Source organism: Lepidochelys olivacea (genome assembly GCF_965140295.1).
Source record: "Lepidochelys olivacea isolate rLepOli2 genome assembly, chromosome: 5".
NCBI lineage: Eukaryota > Metazoa > Chordata > Testudines > Cheloniidae > Lepidochelys > Lepidochelys olivacea.
The window spans coordinates 91,428,903-91,442,529 of record NC_140415.1 but is presented as its reverse complement, the minus strand read 5'-3'; the positions used below and the strand labels follow the sequence as shown (position 1 = coordinate 91,442,529).

The 13,627-nt window shown below is 43.0% G+C and overlaps 1 long non-coding RNA gene across 2 annotated transcripts; it reads right to left on the bottom strand.

Annotated features, from left to right (window-relative positions):
- Positions 1–2,249: 2,249 nt before the first annotated feature.
- On the bottom strand, positions 2,250–9,988 carry LOC311520652. Of its 2 annotated transcripts, none has more exons than XR_014711653.1 (3): positions 9,812–9,988; positions 4,702–5,245; positions 2,250–2,522 (listed from the first exon to the last, which is right to left on the bottom strand). It is a non-coding gene; the product is annotated as an uncharacterized lncRNA (long non-coding RNA). The 2 variants fall into 2 exon arrangements; XR_014711654.1 differs by lacking the exon at positions 9,812–9,988 and adding an exon at positions 6,855–6,939.
- Between the last annotated feature and the right edge of the window lie 3,639 nt (positions 9,989–13,627).

The window sequence follows — 13,627 nt, the reverse complement described above, 5'->3', positions numbered from 1 at the left end:
CTGTAGACTTATTTTTCAATTATACAAATTCCAGCCCTTGTGTAGGTCTGATCTGCGTATTGAATGCATAGTCATTTATTATAATCACAGAAGAGAGAAATCACTGTGCTTTGATTGTCTGAGGGTTGAGTGATTTGTATAACTTGATGATAATGATAAATGATGATAATTTGAGGTCAATTCCTGTTTATGAGGTAGAAACTATTCAGCTCAACCATATCTTGAGCTGAATAAATTCTAATATTGAAGACTGAGGAGTTTGCTAATCCAGCATATGGCCTATTACAAACTACAAAGCAGCACCCACAAATTATCAGACTGATATTTAAAAATATATTTTAAAAACCCCTATGAAAACATAGTGGGCCATTGGATAGTCGTGTTCTGGTCACATGAATGCCATTCTTTACAACTTATCCAAAGAAAAGCCATTCCCCAAACATTCACCCAAACAAAAGCCCATGAGTATTTGCAAAGAGCAAGAGGACACAAGCATGGTTGGAAACACTGTTTTGCAATATTTGACCAGTTTACTTACCATATGGATCTAATGTGCTTTACTAGAGAGAGGTTAAGGCTAGGCATTATTACAAGTCACACAGCAATCCAATCAGCTCACTTAGAAATCCAACCACCAACTCACACAGCTAAAACCAAACCCTCAGCTTCAACCAATGCAAAACTCCTTCCTTTTCAAACTGTCAGCTTGGTGTCACCACACTTCAGTTCAGTCCACCTGCTTTGGGGCTTAATACCATGATACCATTATCATCTGTAAAGCCAAGGTAACCGGTACAGGGCAGATCACTCCAGTGGAAGGGTGATCTTTCAGGGGTGCAAAACAGCTGTAATAATATTGAGACTCTTAAATCATTTGTATCTGTTTTCCCTTTCTGTGTGGAAAAGGCTTTAATACAAATATTTGTGCTGTGGAGGCTACTGCAGAATCAGAGCTGCAGTAGTGGCCATAAAGCACTTCCACAGATGCTTTGTGGTCCCAGGAGAGCAGCGCAAACCACAGTCTAATCCGTGGGCTGTGAGCTGCTGCTCAGGATTTGGGCTTTAATGTATGAGAAGCATCCTTTGGGGAACAGGTCTCACTGATTGTGCCATGACTGCATTATTCCATAGCATCAACTCAACTGATACACACTTATCAATGAAACACATGTAAACATCTTTTCCATTCACATCTCTGCATCACAGTTGTTCCTGTCAGCTGCTGTTGTGGAGTGGAGGAATTGATCACTAATATTGTCTATTACTATTTGCAGGATGGATATTTTGTCTATTTTGTGTCTGATTCTGATGTCAAATCAGGCGTAATTCCACTGAAGTTACACAGCTGTAAACCTGTTGTAACTGCAAGCAGTATCAGGCCCATTATATTAACAACTGAGGAAAGGCACCCAGAAGCTAGGCATTAGGAACTTATTTTAATATAAAGATAAATGACACTTTTATCAATATTGTTGCATTGTTTTCTTGTGCTTCCCTGTCTGTGTCCACCTGTTGTCACTTGTCTTATGAGAATCTCTTTGGGGCTGTCTTTGACTAATAGGTCTTGCTGTCTCTTGTATGAAGTCCATGACCCACTTATGGATGCAAAAAAGTCTTTGTGCGGAGACTTCAGGATCTATCAAACTACGTACTGCCTGTATTGTTATACAGGTCAGAAACCAAGACCCTCTGATAGGCAGACTTGGAGCAGCTAGAGCCATTCCATATGCGTTGTCAGCACCAAATCCTGTGCGAAATGTCACCATATCACAGAGATCTGGCTTTTCTTCAGTTGCTCATTATATTCAAAAAGTGGTACCGTGTACCTTTTGGCCATGTTGCCAGAATGGATAAAACTACCCCAGGACACTGTGCTCTCAAACTCTCCATCAACATGTGAAGAGGTGCACACCCTGACCCTACCTTGTGCCGCTCCCAGACCACCCCAGAGATCTGTGGATTCACAAGATTGAGCCAGATCTGGTAACTTCACTACACTGTGCCTGGTGCAATGCCATCAACCACGGTCACTCTCGCTGGTGCAACGTTCCTTAGTAGACTATGTGTGTTTGATGATGTTTGGTTTGGGGCAGAAACCATCTCTTTTCTTCTGTGTTTGTATAGCACCTAGCACAATGGGGTCCTGGTCCATGATGGGCTTTGAGGTGCTACTGTACAAGTGTAATAACAATAATAAACTTAATTGTATAATGTCTTGACATTTTTATTTAAATTTTCTGAAGAACTGCAGTCACTCTCCATTCATTTAAATTCATCATTTGTTTGACATATTAACAGGATATGCATTGCACAAACTCATTTAAGAGAATCATGAATTATCCAGTTCTTAGGAATCAAAGGCAGTATGTATTCTTCATTCCCGTTTTTTTCCTGGAATGGCTTGAAACGTCTGTAGTTTGCTTCCCTACATAAAACTCTCACTTTCTGTTTTCTTTTCACAATGCCTTTATAGAATTTCCACTGCAGATCCTTCAGATTAAGGAAGTTCACATATTGTGTTTCTGAAAGCAGCAAGAAGTTGCATAAAATGTAAGCATTATACGTAATAGCATCTTTAATCAAAATGAGCAAGAAGTATCTGTGTATTGACTTTGCAGTGTATTAACTTCAACAAGTGCTGTGGGTGCTCAGGACCTCGTAAATTTAAGCCACTTATTTAGGTGCATACATATGCATTTAGGTATCTAATTTTAGGCACCCAATTGATAAATTTGGGCCATAATTGTAAAAAAAATTAATAATAATAGGCTTACTCCTGCTCCTACTGAAATCAATGGAAAACTATTAATTTCAATGGCAGCAGGAAAAGCTCCACAACTCAAATGGAGAAATCAGATAATTACTCTGGTTGGCACCCTGGTTGCTAATCTCAATATACAGGCCAAAGAATGAATAGACATGGACACTGTACTACTGTATCTTCCTACCCCCCTGTTGGTGGTCAGAGCAGGACAGAGCAGGTCTGAGGATCAGGAAGCCATTAAGATGGTCTCAAACTGCTTTTGTGACCCTCTTCCTAAGCTGTGTGTGAAGCCAAATGGCCTGTTCAGTACTGTCAACCTGGCACTTTTCTTGAACACTGAAGAAAATTTAGATATGAAAAAGTGGTATGAAGCTAGCCTAGTCCTAGAACACATTTCCATTAAGACAGTTAGTTTACTGGAAACCATATGATCAGAACAATTGTGGATGCGGCATGGACTCTCCATTCTCATATACAAGTGTGAGAAGTGATGTTATGGCGAACTGCAGCGGTGGGCAAACTTTTTGGGCCGAGGGCCACATCTGGGTGGGGAAATTGTATGCAGGGCCAGGGCAGGGGGTTGGGGTGTGGTAGGGCGTGTGGTGTGCAGGAACGGGCTCAGGGCAAGGGATTGGGGCAGAGGAGGGGTGCTGGGTGCAGGAGGGGGCTCAGGGAAGGGAGTTGGGGTGCAGGAGGGGTGCGGAGTGCAGGAGGGGGCTCAGGGCAAGGGTGCAGGAGGGGTGCTGACTGCAGGAGGGAGCTCAGGTCAGGGGGTTGAGGTGCAGGAGGGGTGCAGGGTGCAGCAGGGGGCTTAGGGCAGGGAGTTGGGGGACGGGGTGCAGGAGGGGTTCGGGCTCTGGCCTGGCACCGCTTATTTAAAGCAGCTCCGGGGTGGCAGCAGCGCGCACCGGGGCCAGAGCAGGCTCCCTGCCTGCCTGCCCTGGCCCCACGCCACGCCGCTCCGGGAAGCAGCCAGAACCACGTCCCTGCGCAGCCCTTGGGGGGGCGAGGGCCACAGGGCTCTGCGCGCTGCCCTTGCCACCCCTCCAGGTACCTCCCCCGAAGTTCCCATTGGCCACGGTTCCCCATTCCCGGCTAATGGGAGCTGTGGGGGCCAGTGCCTGGAGGCAAGGGCAATGCACTGAGCCCTCTGCCCCTCCTTCCTCCCTTGGGGCCCAGGGACGTGGTGCCAGCCGCTTCTGAGAGCAGCGCGGGGCCTCGGCACCACAGGGTGCAATCCCGCGGGCCAGATCCAAAGACCTGAGGGGCCGGATCCGCGGGCTGTAGTTTGCCCACCCCTGGTGTAGTGGATGCTCAAGTTCTGGAAGATCACAGTGTATGCAGGTCATCCAGCTGTAGCAGTACCAGAAAAAGACCTGTTACACCTCAGAGGGAGGAGGTGGAGAAAACCCAGTTCAAGCACTACTGATTTCACAATCCACCACTTTATTTAAATGAGACCAAAAGCCATTTCCTGCTCCCACTGAAATCAATGCCAATAATTCCAATGGGAGAAACATCAGGTTTAAAAGAATTAATCATCTTTGTGCTGAACGAGACCCAAACATATGGATACTGGACCCATGTTAAAATGTCTCCCTGTGCCTCAAAGGATTATATTTATTTCTAAATATTTTTATTACATGTCTTCATAGAATACTAAATGTTAGAGATAAATAAACCTAGCTCACTCACTGCAGGTTTGTTCCCTTTGAATGGTATATTTTCTAGTGCTCTGACCAGTCTAATTTTCAGTGTCCCAAATGGCAAGGCTCCCACCATCTGAAAATGATTTCAGAGTGTAATACTGAAGTCTCACTCTCAGGAATTGTCTCCTGATATTCATCCTAGATTTCCCCTTTGTTAATTTCATTCTATTGCTCCTAGTTAACCCCTCTTGTATTATCCTCAATCATTCATAAGTACAGATTGCCAACCTTCAGCTGTCTGTAATTTAAAATTGGGAGGATCCTGAGGTGAAGGCTTGAGTGTTTTCTTTTTCCAGAGTCTCAGCGTAAAGTACAGTATCCTGCATAATATCTCTGCTTTGTAACATTTGGCATGGATTGAAGAAATCGACAAAGGAAGACAATTTTCGATTAAAAGCACATAAGGAAGCATACGCGCTGGCAGTAGACCACCACAATCAGTGTTTTGGTTTCCTTCTACAGCAGAATTTGTTGTCTTCGATTTAGACAGACACTTAACACGCACGGATACACAACTGTTTTGGCTTCTCAGTGTTGTCCTTCGTGAATCAGCATCCTTCTTTGCTACGTCATCTTCTGACCCATTGTGTAACATAGTAGTGGGCTCAGGAGGTAACATGCTTTGCTTCTTATATACTGCAGTCTTCCAGTTATTGGATTTTATTACTGAACACAGTGTATGGAAGAGAGACACATGTGTTCCCTTCAAAAACAATTGATGCTTCTGTTGTTCATTTTCAACATTTGCAAGAGATGACAGCAATTCTGATACCTGCCACAAAATATAGAATATTTCTATACTGGACTCTGATGGGCCAATCCTGCAATAAAAACTGTGTTCATGACATAAACACTTCCCTTTTTAAGTATATAAGTACCAGATAATATTGTGGAAAGCACTGTCCACATATTTAGTACAAAAAGATAGCCCCTGCCCCAAATTTCTTACAATCTAAACATATTGTGAGAAGCAACTGGAGGCAAGGGGTGAAGACTACAGTGGAATGATCATATACGGTATAATAAGCAGTACTTGTGGTACCCATGACATTGATAATATTCCCACTGGGTTGCCTTTGTACTATTCTGTAAAGATGCATATACAGCTTTTCACACTGCACAAGATGTAATACCTGCATTTTCTAACGTTCATAATGGAGAACAGATCTCACGAATTGTTGAAACGGCTGCTACTCCGAAACTAATTGTTGAGTGCAATGTCTCTAATTTTTCCACTTGATGACCTCATTAAAGAAACTGCTCCCAGTTGATTTTCAATCTAATTTGCCTGGAGCAATCTATAGGACTACATAGATGAAGAAGATGACTTGGGAGCTAGGTTCTTAGTAGGACACTGCCCTGAAGAGGCATTAAATCCTAAGAATGTACTATTCCCCAGCACTCACAAATAGTAAGTTCCAGCGCAGATTTTCTCCTGGCTTCAAATATTTTTGCATTATATACCATTTTACATTGGACAAAACAGAGAAACTTTGAGAACTTTAGATTTATACTTTTAGATGTAACTTGATTACACAACATCCTTAATGAGAATCACCTCTCTGTAAATACTGCAGGCAGAATGACCCTACTGAGGGTGCTAATGAAAACGTGACTTCTTGGTTTATTCAAATAACTTATTGGTTCAGTACAACTTAATCTGGCACTGAAGGGAGAGCTGCTTTCCACTCAGGTTTTAATGATTGATGGCCACAGAGGGGGAGATTTTTCAATGGTGGGGGCTAGGCACCTAATTCCCATTGGCTTTCAAAGGGAATTGAGCCCCCAACTTTCTAAATGTGCTTTTGAAAATGTCCATCTAAACTAATTAAAAAATCTATTTGCATGTCTCCTATTGCAATTCATCAGGTATGTTACTGAACAAATAATTATTTGAATTACTGTAACACAGATTGAAAAACAACATTTCAGCACCTGTGATAACAGGCAAACACAATGTAGTGAATAAAGGCCAAATGCACTGATAGATGCTGACTTTTTAATTTACAATCATTCTGACAATTTATCCTACACACTTAGCCAGTCAATTACTTTTCTCAGTATAGGGGAAAACAGTAGCAGCTCAAATACTACACTAGCCTAATAAATACTAAGCTTTTAATGGCAGCCACCGTGTTCTGAGCCCAAATCTTTCTGCTCCAGAACTAATTTAAGTGCAAATGTACATTGGTGAATCATGAGAAGAGTGTAATCACTCATACATCACATTCCATCGAAGAATGAACTACCTTCATATTCTGAAAATGCTATTATACATTAGAGGGTTTTTGAACACACAGCAATTTGATACTGTAGAAGTGTCTACTAAAAAAAAAGGGAAATAATATAGCTACAAATCATTTTTACCCTAAAGTACTCACTTTGCAACTGTGAAAGAATAACTGTTTCTTCTCTTCACTGCCATTTGGTGACTCATTACCCCCCACTTGACTCATTCTATCTACTTTGTGCTGAAAAAAAATTAAAATAACTTAGTTTTAGTATTAGCACTTACAGGGCTAAAGACTGGTAGAAGAGTGGGATGAAATGAGAAAAATGTGAAGATGGCTTGATGGTTTAGCGATGGAATAGCCGTATGCGCGTTAGAAGCGTTCCATTCTTCTGCCAGAGAAGGACATCTCTAGTGCTTTGTTCAGCATAGTTTTAAATGTTCTCAAAATGTTCTTTTGACAAAGACAAGACAAAGGGCATCTTCCACTTTCTCTGGAAGATTATTCCAGTTCAGTGGATCTCAGTGTCAAGAAGTTTATCCTAAAATTCTAAATATTCCTTTTCTTTATTGCATACAATGTTTCCGGTTTTCCTTTTCCCATCCTAAGCAGTTCCCCTCCCTCCTTAAAATCTGAACTCTTCCTATACTTGTAGACAGTCATTTTGTTTTCCTATAGTTGCCATTTTGCCAAGGTGTATCTGTTTAAACTAGGGTTGTCAATTAATCGCAGTTAACTCAAGCGATTAACTCAAAACAAATTAACTTGACCAAAAAATTAATCAAAATTAATCACAGTTTTTAATCGCTCTGTTAAACAATAATAGAATATCAATTTAAATTTATTATAAATATTTTTGGATGTTTTTCTACATTTTCTACATAGTATTTTTCAATTCACCTCATACAAGTACTGTAGTACAATCTCTTTATCATGAAAGTGGAAGTTACAAATGTAGAATTTTTTTTTACATAACTGCTCTCAAAAACAAAACAATGTAAATCTTTAGTGCCATTTCCACTCAGTCCTAGTTCTTGTTCAGCCAATCGCAAAGACAAACAAGTTTATTTACATTTACAGGAGCTAATGCTTGCCCACTTCTTATTTACAATGTCACCTAAAAATAATAATATAAAGTGAGCACAATACACTTTGTATTCTACGTTGTAATTGAAATCAATATGTTTGAAAATGTAGAAAAACATCCAAAAATATTTATAATAAATTTAAATTGGTATTCTATTATTGCTTAACAGTATGATTAAAACTGTAATTAATTTTTTTAATCTCGCAATTAATTTTTTAAATAATTTGACAGCCCCAGTTTAAACTATTCAAACTATCGTCATACGTCATTTCCTGCTGCTCTCTAATAATTTTTCCTACTCTTCTGTGAATTTGTCTATGCCTTTCTGGTACTAAAATATCCAGAAATGAACACAATGGTCTAGGGCAGTGGTTCTCAACCAGGGGTCTGGGGCCCCCTGTGGGGCCGTGAGCAGGTTTTAGGGGGTCCACCAAGCAGGACCAGTGTTAGACTGGCTGGGCAAGGCAGAAAATCTAAGCCCTTCCACACAGGGCTGAAGTCCAGGGTCCTGAGCCCCACTTCCCAGGGCTGAAGCAGAAGCCTGAGCAACTCAGCTTCACGTGGGGTCCTGGGAAATTGCCCTGCTTGCTACCCCTTAGTGCCAGCCCTGGCTTTTATATGCAGAAAAACAGTTGTTGTGGCACAGGTGGGCCGTGGTGTTTTTATAGCATGTTGGGGGGGACTCAGAAAGAAAAAGGTTGATGAGGGCCACGAGTAAGGGACTAATCCTGTGAAATGATTCACCTCTAGTTTTACAGTCCGAACACATCCCATGTGATCAACAGCTGATGGTCTCAGCCCAGTTCCTGGCGTACACTACAAACATTACCACCACAATTTTAGCGGAAAGGCCAATTCTTAAATCGGCCCAGAGAATGAAACTACCTTCTCCTTACTAGAGATGACTTAATAGAGATGACACCCTCCATCCCCCGTAGTGTGTGGTTTCAGCTTCATAGGATGTTTCTAGCTTGTGTGGCCTCCTTAATGGCATTTTAAATATATTTTTTGTTGGGAAAAAGGAGGGTGTTCATGAGAGAAGATAACACACTCAAGAAACCTGTGAGCTAGCACTGCTTGGGCTCTCAGGGGCTGCAGTGTTTGCATCACGAACATCACACCTAGACTCATCTAAACGTGGAAGAGGCCATCAGTTTTCCGGCGGCATCAGAATCCCTGCATTGCCCCTTCCTGGGTATCTGCACATCAGAGCCTACCACAACCAATCCCAAGATATGTCTGCCTCAGCAATGCAAAGGACTGGGTCCAGGAAAAGGACAGGCCAAAGGGAAGCAACATTTCTTACATTTCAGGGAAATTACATTTCCAGGAGCTTCTCTTGCAACCAAGCTGCTGTTTCAAGACACCTCAGTTAAGACAGCAGAAGAGGGAGAGCACTGTTCATAGGGAAAGAGTCTGTGAGCAGGAGAAGAGAAGTCAGGCTTTCTACAGAGGGAGCCTTCTAGCCAGAGGTAGAGCTCTCTCCCAAGCAGCGGTTCTCAACCAGAGGTACAGTACACATACCCCCAGGGATACGCAGAAATCTTCCAGGGGGTGCACCAACTCCTCTAGAGATTTGCCTAAGTTTAGAACAAGCTACATAAAAAGCACTAGCGAAGTCACTGCAAACTGAAATTTCCTACAATGACTTGTTTATCCTGCTCTATAGACTATACACTGAAATGTAAATACAATATTTATAGTCCAATTGATTGATTTTATAATTACATGGTAACAATGAGAAAGTCAGCAATTGTTCAGTAACAGCGGGATTGTGCCACTTTTGTACTTTGATGTCTGATTTTGTAAGCGAGTAGTTCGTAAGGGAGATGAAACCTGGGGGGTCGGCAGGACAGATCAGACTCCGGGAAGGGGTACAGGAGCCTGGAAAGGTTGAGAGCCCCTGCTGTAGAGAAAGAAGAGCCGGCTAGACAGTGGGACAGCTCTGCGGAGAGAGGGGGCAGGCGGGGGAGGGGGGTTCCAGCGGGAGAAAAGAGCGTTAAAACCCTGGCAAACAAACCTCATCAGCAAACCGTCAAATCAGAGCAAGAACCAGCTCCCCGGGGAGCACCCGAGCACGAGCCCAGGCCCCAGCCGCAGCGCGGGCGCCTCCAGCGGCCCGAGACCCGTGTCCTCCGCGCGGCCACAGTGACGCCCCGGGGACGTCACAGAGCGCGGCGCGGCGCGGGGAGCCCCCTGGCGGCGGCAAAGGCGGAGCGCGTTGCGCCTGCGTCAGTCCCATGGGCGGGGCCGTGGAGCCGCTCCGCTCCCGCCCCCTCTCCGGGGCGGCCCCCCTCAGCCGGCCTTTCTGGCCCCGCGGGCGGCCGGCTGCCGTGGGAGCCACGGCGGGCGACGCCAGAGCTCCCCTCGCGCCCTGCCAGGGTTAAAGCAGTGCCCCCGGGGTCGCTTCCCGCGTTCCCAGGCGGGGGCCGCGGCTTCCTCAGCTTCCAGCTGAGTTTACACAGAAGCTCGTCCAGGGGGCAAACGGGAATGACACTGCCGACGCGGTGTGGGTTTCCCGGGGCTCAGCCCCCGTTGAGGGGAGCCTGTGTAGCCCTGAGGCGTGTTGTGTTGGGCACACGCCTGCCCCTTAACACTAAGGTTACTTGTACCAGCAAGGCTGTGCCCTGCCTGTGCCTTGGTTTAAGAAAACAGCCCCACTCTCACCTTTGCAGGTGCAGCCTGTTGCTTGGATTCCACAGTATGTGAGGGGCCCTTCATTTAGAGAAAGAAATGTGTGTCAACAGAATATTTGCTGTTTATCCTAACCGTTCCAGATTGTAAGGGCTACAGATTACAGCTGTTAAATATAACACGTTTCCTTTATAGTAATAAAAAAAATTAAATGACAGAAAAATTAATAGCTCCAAGCGAATGCCTGGAAATCGACTATATTTGCTGCCAGTCGTCGTGGTATCTAATCACTGCTCACTTGCAAATGAATTTACTGTACTTATGTGTACAACACATTCATGCACAATTGCCTGCATGCAAGTGTGTGAAAATCTTGGCCTTAATATTTGAAAACAAGCAATAACGATGACAAAAACCAAAACCAGGCGTTTTTATCAGCGCACCAAGTGGTGCAGTCATGGATCCACTCTCTGGACTATTTGAATGGTATCAACAGCCTGGTAGAGCTCCAACCCCATGGATGAGGTGTGTGCACAGCAGAGGGATAAGAGTGCCTTGTCTCAGTCTCTTTTCATGCCTGGGCTTGACCTTTTTGTTGTTTTTTAAGGGGCGAGAGCGTGAATGCACACTCATTGCTCACAGTGCTGTCCCCACTGGGGAGACAGATGGTACTGTGGCTAAGTGGGTATTTTTCCTCCTCTTCTTTTACAACAGAACATTCCGTTTATATGCTCGTTTCTTTATGTCAAATCCTGGCCTCATGGTAAGGAACTAAAAGGATATTGTTGAACACGATTTATTTTATTTGGAAATATATATATTGGTTCTCACCTAAGTACCCTATATTACGAAAATGATCAGTTATAGCTGGAGAGGAAGGGGGCTTAATGGTTAAAACTCAGCTTACTGCATCTGTGCATAAATTTTCATCCTCTTCACCATACAGTTGAAGTTTCTCCTCCCTCATGATCTCAGCACTGCACAGCTCTTCTCCTTCCTACATCTCTGACCTAGTTCCTTCTTACACCACTCCCTTCACTCTACCCACGTATGTCCCCACCTGCTCCCTTTGTCTCCTTTATGCCCAGAATAACCTCACATTATTTAATGTACACGAATTGCCCTCCCTCGACACACCTCTGAAAACTCATTTGCTCTGTGCAGGATCCCAGCAATAACGCCCACTCTGGGACTGCTTGTTGCACTACACCAGTTTGTACTAGGGATGTAAATATCATTTTAAAAGTTAACCATTTAAACAATTAAAATTATACAGTTTAAACAGTTAACTGATTAAAGGGAGAGGGGCTGGGGTTGCTCTGACTGGCGAGGCAGGGTCTGGGGTCATCATGGTGGATAAAAATCAATGATTTTTTAAACTTTATTTTATTTTTTTAAAAATTGGATTTTTTTATTTAAATTAGATTTTTTGGATAAAATGCCTTTTGAGGAAACAACTTATCTAAAGACAGTTTTAATTAAGATACATTATAACTCAAAGATATCTCATCATGGAATAGGGATTATAAATTCTAATTCTATAGTATGAGACAATCTAGTCACGTAATGTTTAAGAAAAGTTTTGTAAATGAGTTCCAATAGTTCATGGATTAGGGACCCAATTTTATGGGGTTCCACAGGCTTCTGTATAGATTATTTAGGTTAATCTTTCTATCTACCCAATGGGACTCAGTGATCAGTCTAGAAGATACCATCAGAGATACTTAGTTTTGCAATTCTCAAACTGTGGATTTGTGTCTCCAGAGGTAACATGCTTGTTAACAGCAAAAATGTTTTAAAATAAATAATATATAGAGGTGAGAAATAACAGACCTCAACTCTATTGTCCCTCTGCAAATTTGTGTACACAGAGTCAATCCCTTACTTCTCTCTAAAAGTGCAAAGTTTCAAAAAGTTCAATGAATAGAAGATTGTTGGGGGTGGAATAGATCTGGACAAGGAGAAGAAGTCTGGAGATAAATGTGAGAAGTGAGGGACATATGCTTGTTTTGTTAAAATATTATGTTTGCTGTTGAAGAAAATAATCCAGAATACTTAATGTTGTTGTTTTAGTATAAAACAATTTAAATATCTGTCTGGTGATGTTCTCCTCCTAATACAGCATGGCAAGAGAATCCTCCAAATATTAATGATCAACCTGTTGAATTGGAGAGAGTTCACCTCCCGATGACTTCATAAATATCTGCTCCAATTACCTTTGGTAAATGAAATAACCAAACAATCATTCATTTTCTGTTATAGCTGTAAAACTAATCTGAAAAGTTTTCAAAATAAATCACTGTTTAAAAATGTATAGTATGTACCTTCTAAAAATGAAACCTACATCTATCTCTGAGTTGTGCAGAATATGTAGTTAAGGTTACAAAAACCAACAAGAATGCACTTTTATGTAGAAAACCATGATTAAATCGAGTCTTCCTGACTAGTGATTTAAATCAAATCCACCCTGGGGATCATCGACCGGCTGTGGGGCTGGGGTTGCTCTGGCTGGCGGTCGGGGGACTGGGGCTGGGATCGGCTGGCTCGATGTGGCCGGTATGCCGGGGCTTGACGCAGCCAGGGGCTGGCCTGTGTGGCAGAGGCCAGGGGCCGGCCAGCACGGCGTGACCGAGGGTTAACAGTTAAGGTTGGTTAACTGGTAAGCCTAATGCTTACCAGTTAACCTTTTACATCCCCAGTTTGTACCTTCAGAGAAAGACTGTGAATTCTTCAGGGCAGAGTTGGGTGTTTGCTTAGCCTATTTTTCACATTGTAAGGGGCTGAATACATTTATAGTACTATATAAATAAATATGAATAATCATAATACGGAGGTAAAATTGGGAGTGTAAACATGCAAAGACCAGGAAAATCTCAATTCAGATTCTTGCACCAGAGATAGGCATGGCATGCCCAAGGTTGGTAGGGGCTCTCTGCAAAATATCATGTGCAGGGGCACATCTGGATCTTTCCATATCTATGAGGAGGATCTCCCACCTTGCTGTAATCATGGCACCTTCCTTGGCACCTCCTGCAGCAATTTTGGAGCCCAGCTTACACATCATGCCAAGGAAAGCCCAAACACTGTATGCTGTAAGACTAAGGGGCATGACAACAAGCAGCTTTACTGTACTTTCAAATAACTACCTCCTAACTGGTTATTTCCCTGCCTACCTGGAAGGAGTCAGAAAGGGAAAGATAGC